This window comes from Ranitomeya imitator, chromosome 6 (genome assembly GCF_032444005.1).
Source record: "Ranitomeya imitator isolate aRanImi1 chromosome 6, aRanImi1.pri, whole genome shotgun sequence".
Lineage (NCBI taxonomy): Eukaryota > Metazoa > Chordata > Amphibia > Anura > Dendrobatidae > Ranitomeya > Ranitomeya imitator.
In genome coordinates, this window is record NC_091287.1 from 403,338,535 (window position 1) to 403,365,097 (window position 26,563).

Below are 26,563 nucleotides of genomic sequence, written 5' to 3' on the forward strand. Positions count from 1 at the left end.
ATGCGAACGTGTTGTTCCAAGGGTCTCCTCCGTTCTCCTCCCTGCATGCCCCGGATCCAAGATAGTCGCGTGGGTCCTTACGGGTCCTGCAGGGAGGTGGCTTGCGAGCGCCTGCTGAGAGCAGCCGTCGGCAAGCCTTTGCACAGCACTGCCTGGCAGATCGCTGATCTGACCCAGTGCTGTGAAAAGTGTCAGATCAGTGATCTGATAATATATAGTGATGTCCTACCCTGGGACAAAGTAAAAAAGTTAAAAAAAAAAAATACACTGGGTAAAAATATATATTTTTTAAAAATTCCTAAATAAAGAAAAATAAATATTGTTCCAATAAATACATTTCTTTATGTAAATAAAAAAAAAATAAAAGTACACATATTTAGTATTGCCGCGTCCGTAACGACCCGACCTATAAAACAGTCAAACAAGTTAACCCTTTAAGTGAACACCGTAAAAAAACAAAACGAGGCAAAAAACATTGCTCTATCATCATACCGCCGAACAAAAAGTGGAATAACACGGGATCGAAAAGATGAAAATAAATAAACATGGCACCCTGAAAACATTATCTTGTCCCACAAAAAATGAGCCACCATACAGCGTCATCAGCGAAAGAAAAGTTATAGCCCTCGGAATAAAGCGATGAAAAAATAATTATTTTTTATATAAAATAGTTTTTATTGTATAAAAGCGCCAAAACATAAAAAATGATATTAATGAGGTATTGCTGTAAGTGTACTAACCCGAGGAATAAAACTGCTTTATTAATTTTACCAAACATGGAACGGTATCAATTGCCCCCCCCAAAAAAAATTCATGAATTGCTGGTTTTTGTTCATTCCATTTTGTTCAAATCGGATTAAAAAGCTATCAAAAAATGTCATGTGCCCGAAAATGTTACCAATAAAAACATCATCTCGTCCCACAAAAATCAAGACCTCGCATGACTCGGTGGACTAAAATATGGAAAAATTATAGCTCTCAAAATGTAGTGATGCAAAAACAATTTTTTGCAATAAACAGCGTCTTTTAGCGTGTGACAGCTGCCGAACATAAAAACCCGCTATAAATAGTAAATCAAATTCCCCTTTATCACCGCCTTAGTTAGGGAATAATAATAAAATAAAAAAAGTATTTATTTCCATTTTCCCATTAGGGTTGGGGTTAGAATTGGGGCTAAAGTTAGGGTTAGAGTCAGGGCTAAAGTTAGGGTTGGGGCTAAAGTTAGGGTTATGGTTGGGGCAAAAGTTAGGGTTAGGGTTGGAGCCAAAGTTGGGGTTAGGGTTTGGATTACGTTTATGGTTGGGTCAGGGGTATGTCAGGGTTAGGGGTGTAGTTAGGGTTATGGTTAGGGTTGTGATTAGGATTAGGGGTGTGTTGTGGTTAGGGGTGTGTTGGGGTTGGGATTAGGGTTGTGTTCGGGTTAGAGGTGTGGATAGGGTTATGGTTAGGGGTGTGTTGGGGTTAGGGGTGTGGTTAGGGTTGCGATTAGGGTTAGGGGTGTGTTGGGGTTAGGGTTGGAGTTAGAATTGGGGGTTTCCACTGTTTAGGCACATCAGGGGCTCTGAAAACGCAATGTGAAGCCTGCAAACCATTCCATCAAAGTCTGCATTCCAAAACGTGTGCCAAACAGTGGTTTACCCTCAAATATGGGGTATCAGCATACTCAGGACAAATTGGACAACAACTTTTGTGGTCCAATTTCTCCTGTTACCCTTGGGAAAATAAAAAATTGGGGGAAAAAATCATTTTTGTGGGAAAAAATTATTTTTTATTTTCATGGCTCTGCTTTAGAAACTTTAGTGAAACATTTGGGGATTCAAAGTTCTCACAACACATCTAGATAAGTTCCTTGGGGGTCTAGTTTCCAATATAGGGTCACTTGTGTGGGGTTTCTACTGTTTAGGTATATAAGGGGTTCTGCAAACACGACATGGTGTCCTATCTCCATTCCAGCCAATTTTGCATTGAAAAGTCAAACGGCACTCCTTCCCTTCCGAGCTCTGCCATGCGCCCAAACAGTGGTTTACCCCCACATATGGGGTATCGGCATACTCAGGACAAATTGTACAACTTTTGGGGTCCAATTTCTCCTATTACTCTTGGCAAAATATTCCAAATTGTATCTGAAATATATATATTTTTTTTTAAGTTAAATGTTCATTTTTTCTAAATATTTCAAAAATTCCTGTGAAGCACCTGAATAGTTAATAAACTTCTTAAATGTGGTTTTGAGCACCTTGAGGGGTGCAGTTTTTAGAATGGTGTCACTTTTTGCTATTTTCTATCATATAGATCCCTCAAAGTGACTTCAAATGTGATGTGTCCCTAAAAAAAAATGGTGTAGTAAAAATGAGAAATCGCTAGTCAACTTTTAACCCTTTTAACTCCCCAACGAAATTTTTTTTTTACAAAATTGTGCTGATGTAAAGTAGACATGTGGGAAATGGTTCTTATTAAGTATTTTGTGCAACATATCTCTGTGATTTAAGGGCATGAAAATTCAAAGTTTTAAAATTGCAAAATTTTTACAATTTTCGCCAAGTTTAGTTTTTTTCTTAAATAAACACAAGTAATATCAAAGAAATGTTACCACTATCATGAAGTACAATATGTCTCGGGAAATTATTGTCACAATCACCGGGATCTGTTAAAGCGTTCCAGAGTTATAACCTCATAAAAGGACAGTGGTCAGAATTGTAAAAATTGGCCCGTTCATTAACGTGCAAACCACCCTTGAGGGTAAAGGGGTTAAGTTTAGGTTAATTTTAACATTGAGAGATAGAATATCAAAAATAAATCCAGAAAATCACATTGTTTAAGTTGTATAAATTTATTTCCATTTTGCAGTGAGAAATAAGTATTTAATCCCCTACCAACCATTAAGAATTCTTGCTCCTACAGACCAGTTAGGCGCTCCTAACCAACTCATTACCTGCATTAACGACAACTGTCTTACATAGTCACCTTTTATAAAAGACTCCTGTCCACAGACTCAATTAATCAGTCAGACTTTAACCTCTATAACATAGGCAAGACCGAAGAACTTTATAAGGATGTCAGGGACAACATCATAGACCTGCACAAAGCTGGAATGGGCTACAAAACCATAAGTAAGACGCTGGGTGACAAGGAGACAACTGTTGATGCAATAGTAAGAAAATGGAAGAATTACAAAATGACTGTCAATCGACATCGATCTGGGGCACCATGAAAAATCTCACCTTGTGGGGTATCCTTGATCATGAGGAAGGTGAGAGATCAGCCTAAAACCACACGGGTGGGACTTGTTAATGATCTCAAGGCAGTTGGGACCACAGTCACCAAGAAAACCATTAGTAACACATTACGCCATAAAGGTTTGAAATCCTGCAGTGCCCGCAAGGTCCCTCTGCTCAAGAAGGCACATGTGCAGGCCTGTCTGAAGTTTGGCAATGAACACCTGGATGATTCTGTGAGTGATTGGGAGAAGGGGCTGTGGTCAGATGAGACATTAAATCAACTTGCCATGTATGGAGGAAGAGAAATGCTACCTATGACCCGAAGAACACCATCCCCACTGTCAAGCTTGGAGGTGTAAACATTATGTTTTGGGGTTGTTTCTCTGCTAAGGGCACAGGACTACACCGCATCAATGTGAGATAGATGGAGCCATGTACTGTAAAATTCTGAGTGACAACCTTCCCTCTGCCAGGACATTAAAAATAGGTCGTGGCTGGGTCTTCCAGCAAGACAATGACCCAAAACATACAGCCAAGGCAACAAAGGAGTGGCTCAAAAAGAAGCACATTAAGGGCATGGAGTGTCCTAGCCAGTATCCATACCTTAATCCCATAGAAAACTTATGGAGGGAGTTGCCGACATGTGCGCAAACCTCATCATCACCTACAAAAAAAGTCTGACTGCTGTGCTTGCCAACAAGGGTTTTACCACCAAGTATTAAGTCTTGTTTGCCAGATGGATCAAACACTTATTTCTCACTTCAAAATGCAAATAAATTTATATAATTTATACAATGTGATTTTCTGGATTTTATTTTTGATATTTTATCTCTCAATGTTAAAATTAACCTAACCTTACAATTATAGACTGTACATGTCTTTGTCAGTGGGCAAACTTACAAAATCAGGGATCAAATACTTACTTACCCCACTGTATATTCATATATATGTACATATCTTAGCATCCACATTGTCCAAGCAACAAACTGGTTTTGATGATACACCCAGTCACAAAGATAGATCGATCGATAGATAGATAGATAGATAGATAGATAGATAAATAGATAGATAGATAGTAAGATAGATAGATAGATAGATAGATATCAAAGAATCTTTGATTACTGATCCACTAAAGTTACTGATTTTACTAGTTTAATCATTTGAATTCCTATGCGATTGTTCCTTGCTGATTTCTAATAAAGATTCTCTCACAATTAATACTAAGCACAACAGGTAATACAAACAAATCAATTATATCCCCAAATAACTAACATTTTATATTTGCATAATCTTCTTATAGTAATATTTGAATTCCCTTTATGATCAGTCACAGTATGACGCTTTCCTGTGAACTTGTTAGTATATTGTGGAATGAATTACCAGTACACTGACTTGCAAATTACTATGTTTTTCAGGTTTACACACTGAATGCCGTATAGCGTAACAAAAAGAAAATAATTCAAAATCTATTCTTTCCACCCAGTTCAATTATTTGCTACTAAATTAATAATACAAAGATATTTCCAAGAATGCCAAGCTCAGCGGGCATGTTCCCAAGAACTGCTTAGAAGTACAATGTGGCTATCCTTAAAATCAAGTAAACAATTCTATCTGCAATCAGCCAAAATACTGCGAAGAATAACGTTTTACATATAACCGGGTTTGGATTTATATTTCATTGTCCTATGTGCCACTGTTATTTCACTTTCATGATTCCACATCCTACTGAATCCTGTATAATTATCACATGTTAAAATTTGTGAATGTGTTTTTAGGCAGGTTGGCTAACTAGAACCCAAAAACCCTCCAACTTTGCTGGGTTATGTGTGGCCATTCAGCTTTGTCAGGATTATATTTATGACACTTTCTGAGAAATATTTAATAAAGGTAAAGTAAACCCCCAGCAATTTTTTTTTACACAAATAATATTAACATTCAAGCAGTATTCTAGCTGTTTCATTTCCATCATCCCTGCTCAGTTGCCTCCATATAGATAGGCCGTTTCGTGCAATCAGCACTTCGATGGGTCGATTGCACGAAACGGCCATCGTCCACCTCCACTTCCCGCACCCTCGCTATCACCTGTAATGTGTCTGCATAACCTGTAACATGGATTAAGGACACATTAAAGACACTTTTTTAGCAAACTGGTGAGTGCCGCTACTTTTTATCTTTTTGATATGTGTATGAAGATCGATATGACTCATTAAGCAGAGTACAATAATCCAGTGGCTTTTTTGGAAACCGCAAGTGATAGGAATCCATGGAATAAGCAAAGGGGCTTAGAACTTTAATAAGAGTCCTGGTGCTGTTCCACTTTCTTTGGTTGTTACGTTAAAAAATAAAAATTGTCTCTTCAGAGAGGAAGAAAACTAGAACTCTAGTGCCACCTATTGGAAGTAGTAATCCTTCAAGTCAATGTTGACCCTTTAACGAGCCTTACTTAAGGCTTGTTAAAGGGTTGACATTGACTTGTAGGATTGCTACTTCCAATAGGTGGCACTAGAGTTCTAGTTCTCTTCCTCTCTGAAGAGACAATTAGCATATTTCCCAGAGGATCATTGTGGCTTAAAGTCTCCTCATCTTGGCATGCTTAGCATGTCAATATCCTCAAGGAGAAATGATACTTCTAGGGTAAAAAAATAAAATACATCATATACTCACCTTAAAGCCTAATCCGCGATGCCCATGTCACTTGGAAAAGTGGAAAAATAATGAAGCACCATATCCCTCATCTATCTACCATAATCCACACTGTCTCATGATGATTCAGATCACTTGTAGAGCAGTCACATCAGCTGATGCGACTATTTTACCCGGTAGCCGGCTACAGACTGACAGGAGCGTGTAATCACTTCTGCAGTGTGCCTGAGCTGTGTTGAGAAAGTTCACTGGAGTTCATCAGCTGATAAGATCCGGTAACCTTACTTACAGCACTGCTGCGTGAGAAAGGTCTCACGCAGCAGAGGTACCTTAAGTGCGATCACTGGGGCTAATCAGCTGATGAACTCTGGTGGACTTTCTCAACCCCATTCAGCGCTACGCACTGCAGGAGTGATTACATGCTCCTGTCAGTGTGTTGCTAGCTGCTGAGTAGAGCAGTCACGTTAGTGACTGCTTTCAAAGTCATCAGGATCATCATGGGACATTTTGGATTATCTCTTCAATTTGGACAGATGAGGAATATGGTTGTTTAGTATTTTAATTAATTTGCAGGGGACATTGACTTTGGTGGACTGAGCGATGACTAGAGTATGGTTTAATTTAGAGTCAATAAAGGAGTCTGTGTCATTATTTCAAATAAAACACTTTATTCTAGGTGTTTTTTATACAATATCATTATGGGGTTAATAATGGGAGTTTCTTATAGACGCCTCTCCTTTACTAACCTCTGAGCTTGATGTCACCGGACAATACAAAGGTGACATGAACTCACAAATATGAACCGCAGTTGCCACCATCACAGGGCAAGTGGGAAGAGCCTGGCAAAGCACAAGAATTGACGCACATAATGGATATGCCTTTTCTGGGGTGGCTGCGGGCTGCTATTTTAAGGCTGGCGGGGGCAATATCCATGGCCCCGTACCAGCCTGAAAATTCCAGCCCCTAGCTGTCAGCTTTAGTTTGGCTGGTTGTGAAAAATGGAGGGGGACCCTATGCCATTTTTTTAAATTATTTATTTAAATAATTTTTTTAAATGGTGTGGAGACCCCTCTATTCTTGATAGCCAACCTTGCTAAAGCTGACAGCTGAGGGTTGCAGCCCGCAGCTGTCAGTTTTGCCTGGATGGTTATCAAAAATACTAGGGAACCCATGTCAATTATTTTTTAAGTTATTTATCTATAGCACAATTGATGGGTCAATTGATGCCACTTTTCCTAGTGTCTGCCCCTAATTTCAGTTGTTTTGGCAGCTTTTGGCCCCCTGAAGGTGTTGTCTATGAGTTTGGTTTTGTCTCCCATTGAATTCAATGGTATTAGGTTATGTTTGGCGAACATCAAGAAGTTTGCCGAACATAGCCGAGCCGAGCCTTGAAAGGTTCGCTCATCTCTAGTTAGGATGTATTACCTTGAGGCACTATCATTGTGGACATTTAGTTCCCTTTCTGGGATTGATGTCCTTTTTGAAAATATTGCCAGTGATTTTTAGCTGGTGCTAAATATTAATAAATATAATATTTATTCTCCCTTGAGCTGGCTCTAGGTTTATGTGGGTCCTAAGATGATCTTTAACTCATTAGATAAATATATTTTATGAGTTCAACCAACTATTCATGCAGCAATAACAAATAGGGTATTTTTATTATTAGTTTTAAATTGTATTTACATTCTGGGAAAAAGGGGTGGGAAGTTATGTGAACTATTATTTATATATTTTTTAATATATTTATCATTTTTTTTATTGAATTACAATACTATGTATTTTTGAACTAGGGACACTTAAACAGTAAAGAAGAGAAAATGGATTTAAAAAGGATATGTCACCAAGTCCAAATCTGCCATATGGTTTCAGAGAAATGGGCTTTTTATTTAGTGGAAAATACAGATGAAAAAGGGGCAGCACCGCTTACCTGCCCAGGTCTCAGAACAAATGCACTCTGAACAAATTAATTTCTCCATCTCCTCCATTGCCGGGGTCAGCGTATAATGCACATCACTCAGATGATATTGAAGTGATGTGCATTGTCTCACTTGCACCCATAGGCTTATATGGGTGCGAGTGAGCAGAGAGTCGGGCAAGTGTCGGTGACAATGGCAGAATGCCGCGATTTCACTCACGCACAGAAAACGGCCGAGAAAAAATACAGTGAAGTGAGCTGCCCCATAGATGAATACTGGTCCGAGTTTTTTTATCGCATAGCACTCGTCCGTATTCAACGGTAGTGTGACTATTTTTTGATTACTGTGTCATGATATAAGCTAATGTGTGCCCGTCTAAAGGTACCCTTAGGCTTGTGTAGACTGAATGTTTGACTAGGAGGGGGTGATTGATTGCATAGATTAGCATTTAGTACAGGTTTGAACAGGGTCTGTTTTAGGGCCCCATCACACACACACAGATGCAATGCTGCAGCGTCACAAACGTAAGGTTCCAGCATCGCAAGTGTAGCGGTCACACTGCACTTTCTTCAACGCTTGGAGAGCGATGGGGCCCTTAACTGTAGTATATAAGCTCTTTTTGTTGTGAAACTGGTTATATTTTTTTTCTCTTTTATTGTTATTTATTTATATAGTTTTTTTTTTTAACTTCAAAGTGTTGACTCTACCCCATGCAAGTTGTGACTGTGCATAATTTCCAAATTTGGATAAAAGTATCCTATTGACTGATGCTGAATTGGAAGAGCTTGTCAATGCCTCTGATTCAGAGATGATTTCCCACAATGTGTCCAAAGAGGAGGACCACATGAGTGACGGGGAAAGCAATTCTGAAAATTCTGATTCTGAAGTGGAATATGTAGAGGAACATGATACCCAGACAACTAGTCGGATGCAAGAAATCTAATATATAAAGCTGAATGTGTGTGTGTGTGTGTGTGTGTGTATGTGTGTGTGTGTGTATGTCCGGGATTGGCATCTGCACCGTCGCAGCTACAGCCACAAAATTTTGCACAGTCACACGTCTGGACCCCAAGAGCGTCATAGGCTATATTGTGAGGTGAAATTTTAACCCCGCGCTTTCCAATTCACCAAACAATTTTGCCCCTATCTACATAATGGGGAAAAAAGTGAAAGGAAAAGTGTTGGAGGCGTTGAAGCTACAGCCACAAAATTTTGCAAAGTCACACGACTGGACACCGAGAGCGTCATAGGCTATGTTGTGAGGTGAAATTTTATCCCCGCACTTTCCAATTCACCAAACAATTTTGCCCCTATCTACATAATGGGAAAAAATGAAAGGAAAAATGTTGGAGGCAAATTGACAGCTGCCAGATGTGAACAAGGGGGACGTAGAGAGTGAGAGCGATGGCGCCAAAGAGTATATACCGTACAGTTGCTAAGGTGGGGCCCCGACATGGGATACTCACCACACACGGGGATATGAATACACACACAAAATGCGCCACACACTACCACGTGCTTGAACACATATCACCCTCAGCACACATTTCACCACACATTCTCCAACCTCGCCACATAAAAGTCGAAACACAAAAGTCGCCGCTCAAAACTCGCCACGCGCAGAACTCGCCACATGCAAAAACTGGCTCTTGCAAAACTCGCCACAAGTGCAAAACTCACCTCATGGAAAACTCGCCACACGCAAAACTTGCACACGTGGAAAAATTGCCACATGCACAAAAGTTGCAACACATGCAAAATTTGCTTCACACAAAACTTGCACATACTCAAAAGGCACCACACAAAACTCGCCACGCACAAAACTCGCCATGCGCAAAACTTGCTGCACACAAGTTGCTACACTAACCTGTCACATGCAACTCGACACACAAAAAGTTGCTACACGCATGTTGCCACACAAAACTCATCTCACAAAAGTCGCTACATGCATGTCGCCACAAGCAACTCAACACAAACAACATGACAAACGAAACTCGCCCTAAAACACACACAAGTCTGGTCTTATCCTTCAAAAATAAAAATCTGATTAATAAGCAGACAAACTACAACAAATGTACCATATAGGAAATACGGCAGCTGTCAGTCACATGACCTGTCTATTATGTGTATGTGTGAGCTAATATATACTGCCAGGGGGAGGGCTTCCTGTTGGCTGGGGATTTATCAGGCTGCCAATTTAGCTTACAAATACTGAGGTAAAAATACTGAGCAAATAACGTGTGAACGAGGTCTAATACAGGAGGAGATGACACACAGGTATATACTATATACAGGGGAGATGACACACAGATATATACTATATAGAGGAGGAGATGACATACAGGTACATATATATACAGGAGGAGATTACATACAGGTATATACTATATACAGGAGGAGATGACACACAGGTATATACTATATACAGGAGAAGACGACCTACAGGTATATACTATATACAGGAGGAGATGACATACAGGTATATGCTATATATAGAAGATGACATGCAGGTATATACTATATACAGGAGGAGATGACACACAGATATATACTATATACAGGGGAGATGACACACAGGTATATACTATATGCAGGAGGAGATGACATACAGGTATATACTATATATAGAAGGAGATGACATTCAGGTATATACTATATATAGGGGAGATGACACACAGCAGGTATCTAATATATACAGGGGAGATGACATACAGGTATATACTATATACAGGAGATGACATACAGATGTATACTATATATATAAGGGAGATGACAAACATGTATATACTGAGGTGATGAGGTGAAAATGAGAGGTGTGAGGTGAAAATGAAAAGGTGTGAGTGCAAAATGAGAGGAGTGAGTAAAAATAATGGAGTGATCAGAAAATGACAGATGTGAAGTTGAAATGAAAAGTGTTAGGGGGGAATGAGAGGAGTGAGGGAGAAAATGAGAGGTGTGAGGGGGAAAATGAAAGATGTGATTGGGAAAATGAGAGGCGTGATGGGAAAATAAGAGAAGTGAGGTGCTATAACTAACCACAGATATTTACTATGTCCAGGCAACGCCGGGCTCTTCAGCTAGTCCATTCTAAAAACAAGTGTGTAATTTGGAACTTGCAGTCTAGTCATGCTGGTAGATTGTCCTCTGAAAATATCATAAAAGCAACTCCTGATCCTACTAGCTACGCTATATCAAGAATATCTGATATAGAATCAGCATTCGCATTGTTCCTAAACATGACTATCCTAAATATTATAATACAAATGACAAACATTGAGGGACAATGAGTTTATGGTGATAAATGGAACAAATTAGATGTGAAAGCTCTAAAAGCTTATATTGGTTTATTTCTTTTAGAAGGAGTATACAAATCTTATGGTGAATCAACTAAAAGTTTGTGGAATTCCGAAACCGGTCGGTCACCACTTATCTAGAGCTACAATGTCTCTTGAAAGGTTTCATGAGATTTCTAGAGTACTGAGGTTTGATTAGAAAACAGATCGAAATGAAAGAAGAGCTAAAGATTAACTAGCCCCTATTAGAAATGTTTGGAATAAATGGGTAGAGATTCTACCAAAATTATATAATATTGGTGAAGCTGTAACTGTCGATGAACAACTGGTGGCATTCTGAGGTAGGTGCCCGATCAGACAATACACACCGAGTAAGCCTTTAAAGTACGGCATCAAGATATGGACACTTTGTGACAGCAAAAGTTCATACATTGTAAACACTCAAGTGTATACAGGAAGAAACCCCGGAGAAAGAGCTGAAAAAAATCAGGATATGCGAGTTATTCTCAATTTGACTCATGGACTAAAAGGAAAAAATGTCACATGTGACAACTTTTTCACATCCTACCAAGTGGGCCAGATGTTGCGAAAAGACAACTTACCATGCTGGGTACTGTAAGGAAAAACAAGCCAGAACTGCCGCAAGGTATCCTTAGTAAAAGAGATGTGCATAGTTCTACTTTTTACTTTACTGGAGACACAACAGTTGTGTCTTACGTTCCCCCAAAAAATAAACATGTAATTCTAATGAGCACAATGCACCATGACAATGCAATAAGTAATCGAGAAGACAGAAAGCCGGACAGAAAGCTGGACATGATATTAGATTATAATGCCACAGAAGGGGCAGTTGATACACTAGATCAAGCAATATCATCATACACATGTAAACAAAAAACTAATCTTTGGCCAATGATAATATTTTACAACATTCTGGATGTTTCAGCATACAACGCATTTATTTTATGGAGAGAAATCGACCTCAATTGGAACGGAAATAAGCTGCATAAAAGAAGAATTATTAATGAAGAATTAGGAAAATCCCTAGTTAGGCCGTATATCGAAGCCAGAAAAGTAAACTCCGGAAGTGAAGGTGCAGCAGCCATTGTGAAGATTGTCCAGCAGCATGCTCAAGAAAGAGACTCCACGGCCTCCGCCAGCACAGATACCAGCCAAAAAAGGAAGAGATGTATCTTCTGTATGAAGTCATATGGTACCCTATAATCAAATTTTATTAAATATAAATTTTTAAAAATGCCAACAACCAATGGCATTGAATCCAGGGACCCCAGGGCCAGCCATCGCGGAGCGGGGGCGCCACAACGCTTCCCCTAGGGTGCCAACCCCCGCAGTTAGGCAGCTTTACAGCATAGACGCATACTAAGGAAAGAATCTTCCCCCACCAAAGTTTTTTCACGGTGTGTTGTTTCCGGTGTGCCATTGGTTGTTGGCATTTTTAAAAATGTATATTTAATAAAATTTGATTTTAGGGTACCATATGACTTCATATACAAAATTACTACCCCACTGTATTCATTTCAAATAATAAACTAGATGTATCTTCTGTAGTGTTGAGCGATACCGTCCGATACTTGAAAGTATCGGTATCGGATAGTATCGGCCGATACCTGAAAAATATCGGATATCGCCGATACCGATATCCGATACCAATACAAGTCAATGGGACACCAAGTATCGGAAGGTATCCTGATGGTTCCCAGGGTCTGAAGGAGAGGAAACTCTCCTTCAGGCCCTGGGATCCATATTAATGTGTAAAATAAAGAATTAAAATAAAAAATATTGATATATTCACCTCTCCGGCGGCCCCTGGACATCACGCTGGTAACCGGCAGGCTTCTTTGTTTAAAATGAGCGCCTTTAGGACCTGCGAATGACGTCGCGGCTTCTGATTGGTCGCGTGCCGCTCATGTGACCGCCACGCGACCAATCAGAAGCCGCGACGTCATTCGGAGGTCCTTAATTCCTAGAATTAGGAGTTTAGTGAATGAGAATGACGTTGCGGCTTCTGATTGGTCGCGTGGCGGTCACATGAGCGGCACGCGACCATTTAGAAGCCGCGACGTCATTCGCAGGTCCTAAAGGCGCTCATTTTAAACAAAGAAGCCTGCCGGTTACCAGCGTGATGTCCAGGGGCCGCCGGAGAGGTGAATATATCAATATTTTTTATTTTAATTCTTTATTTTACACATCCCTATGGATCCGATACCGATACCACAAAAGTATCGGATCTCGGTATCGGAATTCCGATACCGCAAGTATCGGCTGATACCCGATACTTGCGGTATCGGAATGCTCAACACTAATCTTCTGTCCATCTTCTTGTGACAATAAAACAAATCTGACATGTGCTGGGTGTGCAAAATATCTATGTAAAGGACATGTGTTTTGATATTGTATTCAATGTAAAAATGCATGAACCTGTTCAACCTTTTTAGAGATAAAAAAGCAAAACTGAAATTTTCATTATTTTTCAATTGTTGTTTTATAAAATATGTTAACACAAAGTTATATTTAGTTAGATTTCATGTTATAGTAATAGAAATCTAAAGCATGTTTGTTATTTGTGTGCAGAATGCTATAACGCGAACATAATTGCAAGCAGCTTGTGTAACCTTTTTCTGAAAAAAAAAATGAAAATTAAGTTTTAATTTCATTTTTCATTTGTTTATGATCAACCATGTTTGCATACAGTTTAATGATGAAATAGGTATTCAAATAAAACACTTACAGTAGATAAAATCAACATTTTAATAGGTCGGATGATATTAACCCGAAACAGTACAAGTGTATAGTAAATGCGAACAGAACAGCAGGGTTAAATGTAAATGTCTTGACAGCCTATCTATTAGGCCGGGGTCACACTTTCAAGTGTGATGCGAGAAACTCACGCCAGTCTCTCGCTTCAATACCCGCTACTGCCGCCGGCACTCGGACCAGAGTGTTCAGCTGCATAGAATCTATCATGACCCCTCATCGAGACTGGAATTGTTCATGCCGGTCTAGATGATCGTGGACATTATATGGATGCAAGTCACAATCCATTAGTTGTATGCTAACTATATGTTAACTACAACTATCTAAGTTACTAAGGATGTGGACATTACTATATGTGTGAATGCAGTAAGAGATTTCTGCCAAAAATCCTACACTAAGTTTGTCGTTTAGTTTTTCTCAACTAAAGGTGAGTTGTTTTTGTAAGCTTGTCAAAGACGTGCAGAAAACTGAAGTCATTTTTTTTCTGCCTCTTTCCATTTTTGAAGGTCAATTACACAGCGTGTAGGCACACTAAATACCCTGAGATGTAAATCAGCTTTAAGAGTGGTTGAATAGATCCTTAGGACATTCAGAAACTACAGGAAGGAAATGTGGCTTATGGCAATTATTTCAAGAAAAGGCAAAATTACAAAGAAGGACAAGTGGTTACAGTCTTTTCATGATGTACATCAAGTCAAGGTAAGCTGGCAGTCATAAAATAGATATATACAATATGCTGACTTGTACAGTGATTAAGATTAAGACAAAGCAAAAGTACTGTGCATAATGCCTTCGAGTATACTTAAATGCTGAAGTCCAGATCCCAATTTTGTGTAGTAAGCATGAACTTGGGAAAGGAGTACAATAAAAACCTGTAGTGGTTCATGGTAATTATTTCTGATTTAAAAGTTCATTACATTAAACTGAAGAATAAAGTTTTTTATTTGCTATACAGAGTGGGTGGCTACCTGCCGCTTTCTGCACTGCCAAATCAATTACAGTTTTTTTTTTAAAGACTAATTTTATGTACTGAAGCCTTTATGGTCTTAAATGGGCTGTCTAGTGAAGGTAAGTTATCACCTTTCTACAGGATGGGTTATAGCTTGTTGATTGGTGGGGTCCAACCGCTGGAACCCAGACTAATCAGGAGAATAGGGATCTTTTATCCACATTACAATGAAGAGGCACTGCGCATGCTCGACTGCTGTTCTCTTCATTTCCTATGGTCTGTCGAGTACTACCCTAGGCTTTTTTGCCAGCCCCATATAGAATGAATGGAGTGGAAGACAGGTGTAGGGCCTGTCACATAATTTTGTATTGGATTGTGCATCAGTTTCACACACTGATCATATTGGTAGTTGATAACTTATTTTAAAGGGAATCTGTCTCCAGTTTTTTGCTACCTAATCAAAGAGCACCATAATGTAGATACAAAGACTCTGATTCAAGAGATGTCACTTACTGGGCTGATTGCTATACTTTTGATAAAACCACTGTTTCGTTAGCAGGAGTTTATCACTAAATGACTAGTAAATCTTTTGCCAGGTAGTCCAACCACACCCTCACCACTGATTGGCAGCTTACTGACTATGGACATTGTGCACAGAAAGGTGTCAATCAGTGGTGTGGGTGGGTTACACAGAGCTCAGGATTCAGAGAATTGTTGGAGCTGCAGCAGATAAACAGAAATTGTATCACGATTGCAGCAATCATTAAAGTAAGTGATACATCACTAGAATCGGGGAATCTGCCCATACATCATGCTGCTCTCATATGGAGTAGCAAAAACCTGGTGACTAATTCCCTTTAACTGGACGGTCCCTTTAGCATTTGAGAAGTGACATGTTGAAAACACGTAATGCTCCTATGTTTGGAGAAAGCCAATGCCGTACCAAAGATGAAACCCTCTCTTCCCTATAACTATATTTGGTGATCAGGTGACTGCTTTGCATTGTGTCACAGACATGATCCCACTTCATGCTGTATATCAGTAAATCAGTAACAATGTGGTCCCAGAGATATTTCAGTCCTGCTTGGATGTGAGATTGAAGCTGAGAGGAACCTGCAGATGTGTCAGTTATAATCACACACAGCTCTGCAGTGAGATCAGGAGAGCAGAGAGCGGCAATTACATATCACACAGGTAACTCTCCTTCATGTAAAATAAGCTTTGGAGGCAGTTTCTGGAACATCTCATTTATATATACAGTGGGTACAGAAAATATTTAGACCCCTTTAAATTTATCACTCTTTGTTTCATTCCAGCCATTTGGTAAGTTAAAAAAGTTCATTTGTTTCACATTACTGTACACTCTGCACCCCATCTTGACTGAAAAAAACAGAAATGTAGACATTTTTGCAAATTTAATGAAAAAGAAAAACTGAAATATCACATGGTCATAAATATTCAGACCCTTTGCTCAGATACTCATATTTAAGTTACATGCTGTCCATTTCCTTGTGATCCTCCTTGAGATGGTTCTACTCCTTCATTGGAGTCCAGCTGTGTTTAATTAAACTGATAGGACTTGATTTGGAAAGGTACACACCTGTCTATATAAGACCTCACAGCTCACAGTGCATGTCAGACCAAATGAGAATCATGAGGTCAAAGGAACTGGCCAAGGAGCTCAGAGACAGAATTTTGACAAGGCACAGATCTGGCCAAGGTTACAACAGAATTTCCATAGTACTCAAGGTTCCTAAGAGCACAGTGGCCTCCATAATCTTTAAATGGAAGAAGTTTGGGACCACCAGAAGTCTTCCTAGACCTGGCCGTCCAGCCAAACTGAGCAATCATGGGAGAAGAGCTTTCCTGAGAGAGGTAAAGAAGAATGCCAAGACCACTGTGGCTGAGTTCCAGAGATGCAGTAGGGAGATGGGAGAAAGTTCCACAAAGTTAACTATCACTGTAGCCCTCCAACAGTCAGGCCTTTATGGCAGAGTGGCCCAACGAAAGCCTCTCCTCAGTGCAAGACATATACGATACAATACACTTTATTGATTCCGAGGGAAATTATGGTATTACAGCAGTGTTACAAACAGCATTTCAAACATTACAACATTACAAATAGCATTACATAAAGTAATTACTAGACACATATCTTGTACATGACTAACCACATTATGTAACAAACAAAAAAGCCCACAAAGAGTTTACTAAAAAACACTGTTAGGACTGGCGGAACGCACCGAGAAAACCTGTTAAGTCACAGGGCCGTGGTACCGTACAAAAGAGCGCAAGCAAGGAGTCACCGAGCTCATTCCCAAGACTTGGGATTTGAGTCCGTCTAGACTACTTTAGCTTGACACCACTACTGGGTATAAGAGGTGAACTTAAATAATAGTTAGAGCACAAGAGTGCAAACAGTGCCGTGCTGGCGGACGCCACTAACCACCCAGACTTGAGCTAAGGAAGCGCTCTAATGGCGCGTGGTGCCGCACTGGCAGTCACAGCAGTAGACGCTGTTTCATGTGTTAACACTGTGAGCTCAGTCGGGCGCTAGATAGCAGCCATACACCATATGCGAACAGTCATACAATAGGGAGGGGATTTTAAAGAATGACTTTCACTCAACTACACACACACGTATACAAATGTACACTAGCGCATGGCCGTGTGGTCATGCGAACCTTATATAGCTGCAGCATGTACAAGACCTTCCCAGAAGGACAAATGGGAGGCTGCCACAAAAGTTGAGCACCTTCAGGATCTTCCTGGAGGACCAATGGGATCTGCTGCAGTATCTGAGCATGTGACCCTTGATCTCCAATGGGAGATCTTGCCCTGGGCATTCTCAGAAGGGGAAAAGCAGGACTTAGTCCCAAAAGAGTCTGCTCACCGCTGCCCAGCACTGGCTTCAATGACAGAAGCTGGAAAAGCAGCAGTAACCCTATGCACAGAGACTGAGCAAGACGCTGGGACCGACGTCTCCGCTGAGCAGGCTCCACTGCGGCAGGAGAAGAATGGGAGACTGCGGCGGAGATGGCTCGAAATTCCCCCCGTGCAGAGGTGGGAACTCGACCCCTAACAAGCACATGAAGGACTCCTAGACTGTGAGAAATAAGATTCTCTGGTCTGAAGAGATGAAGATAGATCTTTTTGTTGATAATTGTAAGCGGCATGTGTGGAGAAAACCAGGCACTGCTCATCACCTGCCCCATACAAACCCAACAGTGAAACATGGTGGTGGCAGCATCATGCTATGGGGGTGTTTTTCAGCTACTGGGGCAGGACAACTTGTTGTCATTGAAGGAAGTATGAATGCGGCCAAGTACAGAAATATCCTGGATGAAAACCTCTTCCAGAGTGCTCTGGACCTCAGACTTGGCCGAAGGTTAACCTTCCAACAAGACAATGATCCTAAGCACACAGTTAAAATAACAAAGGAATGGCTACAGAACAACCCTGTGACCATTCTTGACTGACCCAGCCAGAGCCCTGACCTAAACACAATTGAGCATCTCTGGAAAGACCTGAAAATAGCTGTCCACCAATGTTCACCATCCAACCTGAAGGAACTGGAAAGGATCTGCAAGGAAGAATGGCAGAGGATCCCCAAATCCAGGTGTTAAAAACTTTTTGCATCATTTCCAAGAAGACTCATGGCTGTACTAGCTCAAAAGGGTGCTTCTACTCAATACTGAGCAAAGGGTCTGAATACTTATAACCATGTGATATTTCAGTTTTTATTTTTTAATAAATTTGCAAACATTACTACATTTCTGTTTTTTTTTCCAGAATACTTTCCGTACCCATTGTAAGAAAAACATGGATTTCTCTGGACATTGGATCACAGATATCAAGATATCATTTTATTCAGCTTCCTATGACCTTCATGCCGATATAGTTGGCTTGGAGGGTAGATTCTACTGATAGATTCCCTTTAAGGGGGCACTAAGGGGGCACTAAGGAGGCATTTTTTTTACTAATAAGGGGGGACAAGGCATATTATTTGTTTTAGGGGGTCACTTGGTGGAATTAGTACTGGGTTAGGGGGTGCAAAACATTTGTTGCCCCAAGGGCAGGTGAAACTATGAATATTGGGAAGTTTTGTGAAGGCTTCTGTGACTGGAGAAAATTTTCAGATGCCTGCTAGTGCAGCGCCCCAGGGTCCTGGTCGTTGCAGTAATGTCGCTCTTCCACTAGGGGGAGTGGTGTTATGTCTGAAGGCAATAAAGGAGAACACCCTACCAGGTATCACAAACCACACAACACACTTCACACTCCAGGCCGCCAGGGGGAGCCATGCTTCTATAAGGGCACTCCTCACAACTAGGTAAAACTGGTAGTCTGGACAGGAAAGAGGGAGAAGCTGGCTGGAGATGGAGCCAGATGCAGACTGAGGTCTGCGGAGGACAAGGGTCCACGGAGCTGCGCCTGCCCCACATGTGGCAGCATCCTAAGAAAGAGACATCAGAAGGGAATTGTCTTGTAGTGAGTGAGAAATGAAGTCATAGCAAAAGGAGAGGAAACCAGAAGGAGTTCTGCCCTATAAATGGCTGCCTCCTTTCTGAGACGCAGAAGCCGGTAGCCAGAACACCGAGGGAGTAAAGATCTCTATGCTTTACTTCAGAGACTGGCAGGACAGTTAATTCCACGTTGGCTGCCGGACCTTATACCCAGGAGGCACGGTAGCAACTTGTGGGGGCCGGGACGTGATAGTGTTGTAGCTGTTTGCTTTCTGACCCAATGCCAGATATGCCAGATCACCAGTGAGGCCAAATCAGGAGGTTACACCCGTCATTTTACAAGCACGCTTGGAGACAAAAGACACCTCACACATATTCTGTGAGCAAGTCACTTTTATCTGATGTGATGCAGCAAGAGGCAGTATTTTATACCATTTACAACAAATATAACTCTCAATGTAATTCATGTAGCCCCCACCATCACCCAGGGTCATACTGACCTTTATTTCTCACCACGTACCCAGAACATGTTGTGGCTGACTATTGAGAACTTACATGATAAGAAGTATAGTCCCTGTAAACAGCCTCAGGCCATCAGTCATACGGGTTTGTCCTATCATCAATCCATCAAGGGGACAGAGAGAAAGAGACGTTACATCTACAATAGCTGTGAGGACCTCAGCAGGGAGGGACTACAGCACTCAGGCGCTAGAGGAAGACTACTGATTTCCACCTCGATAAGTGAACTCTGGATTTGTCTTCAGACCGGCCGGACTCTGCCTACCCTGTGATCCGGTGCTCTGGACTGTGGACACTAAAGCCTCCAGTAAAGGTAAAGAGACTGCAACCTTTTGTCCTCGTTCTTTACTGCGCCTCTCACCATCCACCATCTTTACACTCTGGGAAGCCCTGGGGACATACTTCACCTGTGGGAAGGTATACCATCTAGCTGCCATAACATCACCCCAGCGGACCCCTAAGCAGCGTCGGTCACCCTGACCGAATACCACAGGTGGCGTCACGAACACAATCCCTTTAAAGACTTTTCCCCCCATTTATCAACGGACCTCCCGAGGGCCACGGACCGGGTCAGCCACCGTGACATCCCCCTTTAGAACCGAAGGGCCCGGTACCGAGTTCCCCTAGCCTTTGGGGGGTGCTCCACTTGACTATTAGAATGACTTTTTAGATTGTAAGCTTGTGAACAGGGGCCTCATTCCTCCTGTAACTGTTGAAATGAGTTACATTGTTTTGTTTTTATTGTCTGTACATGTCCTTGCTTAATTGTAAAGTGCTGTGGAATATGTTAGAGCTGTATAAATAAAGATTATTATAATGACCTGCTGTCACTGGAAAAGAGATACATTGTTGCATGGTCGTGCCTGGTGGGTCTACTGAAAAAAATGTTGTACGTGCTGTGTCTACTTGAGTAGTGTGGGGCACTTTTTCCTAGGTGGAACTGCTTATAAGACTTTTGATGCCAAAAGTCACAAATTGATGCCAAAAGTGGCAAAAAATGCTCTAAATTTGGGCATAGTAAAAAAAAATGCAATATGGGAAAAGTGGAGTGAAATTGCCCCAAATTTTGTGAGTTTTAAAAAAGTCACAATTGATGAATCACTGAAAACATCTGGAATCTCTAAACTCCATCCACAAAGTGAAAAAAAAAACAGGCTGGCACATATAAAATACACATAAGAAAAAAGCAAATAGAATAATGAATTGGATACAAACAAATACACAAAACTAGACAAAGAACAGACGCACAAGTAAAGTTGAAATGGGGCCTGAGAATCGAAAAATTCCAATTATTTGTAAGGCCACAAATTTTTGGCCTCAATTTCTATGTAAGGGTATGTGCACACGTCAGGTTTTTTTCCTGACAAAATCCTGAGAATTCTGCCAGAAATTCGCGGGTTTTTTTGAGCGGATTTCTCGCGGAATTTGCGCATTTATTGCGCGGTTTTTGCGTGGATTTTTTGCGTTTTTTTTTTCCCCTGAATGTCATTTTTGCTATGGAATCCGCAAAAAATCCGCAAAAAGAATGAACATGTCCGTTTTTTTTGCGGAATGCGTTTTTTTTGCGGAAAAAAACGCTAACATATGCACAAAAAATGCGGAATGCATTCTAAAAGATAGGATGCATAATGTTAGCATTTTTTTACTGGATTTATAGCGTTTTTATAGCGAAATTCCGCAAAGAAACGCTAAAAATCCGGACGTGTGCACATACCCTAATTCTACATTTTGACCTTACTGTTTTTTTTATTTTATATGTATATTCTTTATTTTTGAATTTTCAATAACACAAAAACATTTTGGATTAACCATATTGCTTCCAACTTTTAATAAAGCCATGAAGTTGGCAAAGTCATGCCATGTAAAAGATGGCAGAGCCTGAAGAACATTTTATCTTTGGAAATTTTGAAAATAATGCTAATATGTTGGAGAGGGAATATTTTTTATACATATCACATCAACTCTAGAAAACGTTTATTTTATTAGCCCTGGTAAATAATTGATAATATTTAATAAGTACCAAGTATTCGGAGTTTTTTGTCCTTACTACTTGTATCCAGGACATTTATCAAGTGTTTATAATATTTAAAGGGAACCTGTCACCCCGTTTTTTCAGATTGAGCTATAAATACTGTTAAATAGGGCCTGCGCTGTGCGTTACTATAGTGTATGTAGTGTACCCTGATTCCCCATGTATGCTGAGAAATACATTACCAAAGTCGCCGTTTTCGCCTGTCAATCAGGCTGGTCTGGTCAGGTGGGCGTGTTCACAGCGCTCTTTTCTTCCCCAGCTTTCCGTTGGTGGCGTAGTGGTGTGCGCATGTCCAAGGTCCGAATTCCCTGCGCCCACGTGAAGACACAGCGCGCGATCTGCGCTGTAATCCCTTGCATCGGTGGGGGCGGCCATCTTCCTGGGGCCGCGCGTGCGCAGATGGAGTGCTCTGCTGCACGGGGCTTCAGGAAAATGGCCACCTGTGTCTTCACGTGGGTGCAGGGAATTCGGACCTTGGACATGCGCACACCACTACGCCACCAACGGAAAGCTGGGGAAGAAAAGAGCGCTGTGAATTTCTTCTGCTATAAAATAACTGTGTTTGCTCTGACAATGAAATGAAATTCAACACATTTTTGGTAATATATGTATATATATATATATATATATATATATATATATATATATATATAGTACAGACCAAAAGTTTGGACACACCTTCTCATTTATAGATTTTTTTGTATTTTCTTGAATATGAAAATTGTAAATTCACACTGAAGGCATCAAAACTATGAATTAACACGTGGAATTATATACTTAACAAAAAGTGTGAAACAACTGAAATTATGTCTTATATTCTAGGTTCTTCTTGGCATTCTCTTGATGAGCTTCAAGAGGTAGTCACCGGGAATGGTTTTCACTTCACAGGTGTGCCCTGTCAGGTTTAATAAGTAGGATTTCTTGCCTTATACATGGGGTTGGGACCATCAGTTGTGTTGGGCAGAAGTCTGGTGGATACACAGCTGATAGTCCTACTGAATAGACTGTTAGAATTTGTATTATGGCAAGAAAAAAGCAGCTAAGTAAAGAAAAACGAGTGGCCATCACTATAAGAAACGAAGGTCAGTCTGTCCGAAAAATTGGGAAAACTTTGAAAGTGTCCCCAAGTGCAGTTGCAAAAACCATCAAGCGCTACAAAGAAACTGGCTCACATGAGGACCGCCCCAGGAAAGGAAGACCAAGAGTCACCTAAGCATCTGAGGATAAGTTTATCCGAGTCACCAGCCTCAGAAATCGCAGGTTAACAGCAGCTCAGATTAGATACCAGGTCAATGCCACACAGAGTTCTAGCAGCAGACACATCTCTACAACAGCTGTTAAAAGGAGACTTTGTGCAGCAGGCCTCCATGGTAAAATAGCTGCTAGGAAACCACTGCTAAGGACAGGCAACAAGCAGAAGAGACTTGTTTGGGCTAAAGAACAAAAGCAATGGACATTAGACCAGTGGAAATCTGTGCTTTGGTCTGATGAGTCCAAATTTGAGATCTTTGGTTCCAACCACCGTGTCTTTGTGTGACGCAGAAAAGGTGAACAGATGGACTGTACATGCCTGGTTCCCACTGTGAAGCATGGAGGAGGAGGTGTGATGGTGTGAGGGTGCTTTGCTGGTGACACTGTTGGGGATTTATTCAAAATTGAAGGCATACTGAACCAGCATGGCTACCACAGCATCTTGCAGCGGCATGCTATTCCATCCGGTTTGCGTTCAGTTGGACCATCAATTATTTTTCAACAGGACAATGACCCCAAACACATCTCCAGGCTGTGTAAGGGCTATTTGACCAAGAAAGAGAGTGATGGGGTGCTACGCCAGATGACCTGGCCTCCACAGTCACCAGACCTGAACCCAATTCAGATGGTTTTGGGTGAGCTGGACCGCAGAGTGAAGGCAAAAGTGCCAACAAGTGCTAAGCATCCCTCAGAACTCCTTCAAGATTGTTGGAAGATCATTTCCGGTGACTACCTCTTGAAGCTCATCAAGAGAATGCCAAGAGTGTGCAAACCAGTCATCAAAGCAAAAGGTGGCTACTTTGAAGAACCTAGAATATAAGACATATTTTCAGTTGTTTCACACTTTTTTGTTAAGTATATAATTCCACATGTGTTAATTCATAGTTTTGATGCCTTCAGTGTGAATGTACAATTTTCATAGTCATGAAAATACAGAAAAATCTTTAAATGAGAAGGTGTGTCCAAACACTGTATATATATTTACAGTGCCTTGCGAAAGTTTTAGGCTCCCTGGAACTTTTCAACCTTTTCCCACATAGCATGCTTCAAACATAAAGATACCAAATGTAAATTTTTGGTGAAGAATCAACAACAAGTGGAACACAATTGTGAAGTTGAACGAAATTTATTGGTTATTTAAATTTTTTTTGGAAATTCACAAACTGAAAAGTGAGGCATGTAATATTATTCAGCCCCTTTACTTTCAGTGCAGCAAATTCACTCCAGAAGTTTATTGTGGATCTCTGAATGATCCAATGTTGTCTTAAATGCCTAATGATGATAAATATAATCCACCTGTATGTAATCAAGTCTCCGTATAAATGCACCTGCTCTGTGATAGTCTCAGGGTTCTGTTTCAAGCACAGAGAGAATCATGAAGACCAAGGAACACAACAGGGAGGTCGGGGAAACTGTTGTGGAGAAGTTTAAAGCCAGATTTGGATACAAAATGTTTTCCAAAACTTTAAACATCCCAAGGAGCACAGTGCAAGGGATCATATTGAGATGGAAGGAGTATCATTTCGCTTTAATTATTATATTGTTAACGTTGTTACTTATGACTTTTGTGTTTGAAACTGTTAAACTGTAAAGCGCTATATAAATAAAGATTATTATTATTATCACATACCACTGCAAATCTACCAAGACCCGGCCGTCCCTCTAAACTTTCATCTCAAACAAGGAGAAGACTGATCAGAGATGCAGCCAAGAGGCCCATGATCATTCTGGATGAACTGCAGAGATCTACAGCTGAGGTGGGACAGTCTGTCCATAGGACAACAATCAGTCGTACACTGCACAAATCTGGCCTTTATGGAAGAGTGGAAAGGAAAAAGCCATTTCTCAAAGATATCCATGAAAAGTGTTGTTTAAAGTTTGCAACAAGCCACCTGGGATACACACCAAACATGTCGAAGAAGGTGCTCTGGTCAGATGAAACCAAAATCAAACTTTTTGGCAACAATGCCAAACGATATGTTTGGCATAAAGGCAACATAGCTCATCACTCTGAACAACCTATCCCCACTGTCAAACATGGTGGTGGCAGCATCATGGTTGTGGCCTGCTTTTCTTCAGCAGGAACAGGGAAGATGGGTAAAATTGATGGGAAGATGGATGGACCCAAATACAGGACCATTCTTGAAGAAAACCTGTTTGAGTCTGCAAAAGACCTGAGACTGGGACGGAGATTTGTCTTCCCACAAGAGAATGATCACAAACATAAAGCAAAATCTACAATGGAATGGTTCACAAATAAACTTATCCAGGTGTTAGAATGGCCAAGTCAAAGTCCAGACCTCAATCCAATTGAGAATCTGTGCAAAGAGCTGAAAATTGCTGTTCACAAATGATCTCCAAACCTCACTGAGCTCGAGCTGTTTGCCAAGAAAGAATGGGCAAGAATTTCAGTCTCTCAATGTACAAAACTGATAGAGACATACCCCAAGTTACTTGCAGCTTTAATGGCAGCAAAAGGTGGCATAACAAAGTATTGAGTTAAAGGGGCCGAATAATATTGCACGCCCCACTTTTCTGTTTTTGAATCTCCCCAAAAAATTTAAAATTACCAATAAATTTTGTTCAACTTCACAATTGTGTTGCACTTGCTGTTGATTCTTTACCAAAAATGTACATTTGGTATCATTATGTTTGAAGCATAATATGTGGGAAAAGGTTGAACAGTTCCAAGGGGCCGAATACTTTCGCAAGGCACTGCATATATGTATATATTATTCAGTATCTGTGAAAAATTCAAAGAACGAATTGAATAAAAATTCCTGAGTAACATATGGGTAAAACATCCCTGCAGTAGCATAAGACTGCGTGTCAAACTTTATTGCAATTTCTATTGGAACATACATGTCAAACCAGGCTCTTCCTCAGAAAGCATGCTGCTAATTCGTTCCTATTTTTTCTTTCTCCTATATATTTCTGAGCAGAAGATCATTTTATTCTATAATATTCTCACCAATTTATTATTCTTCTGTTACATTCCCAGTGTAATAACTCACTAGCCTGGTGCCTCCACTCATGTTTTCTTAACAGTTCCCTGTCCACTTCGGCTTATAGAGAAGAAATACAGCTCCTACAAATGTACTCCAACATTCTCCTTTTTTAATTAGCTCCCAGGAAAATCTAACCAACAGTGTAATATATATGACAACTATAGCAATTAATTCCTTCAAAGCTTCCATTAGTGACCACGCATAGTGGGAGCCGTTATATGCATTTTAATTAATCAAGGAAAGACTTCCATAGGTTCACATGGGAAACTTTCCTATAAATCTAGCTAGCTCCAAAGTTTCATTTCCCCACAAACTTAAAACTAGAAATATTGTTAACGAGTGAAGACAGCTTTTGTTCCATTTTCAATGAAATTTGTGTCATTTTTAAGTTTTTGTGGAATTGTGAATCCTGTCGTGAATAGTGTTGAGCGATACCTTCCGATATTCAGAAATATCGGGATCGGATTGTATCGGACGATATCCAAAAAATATCGGA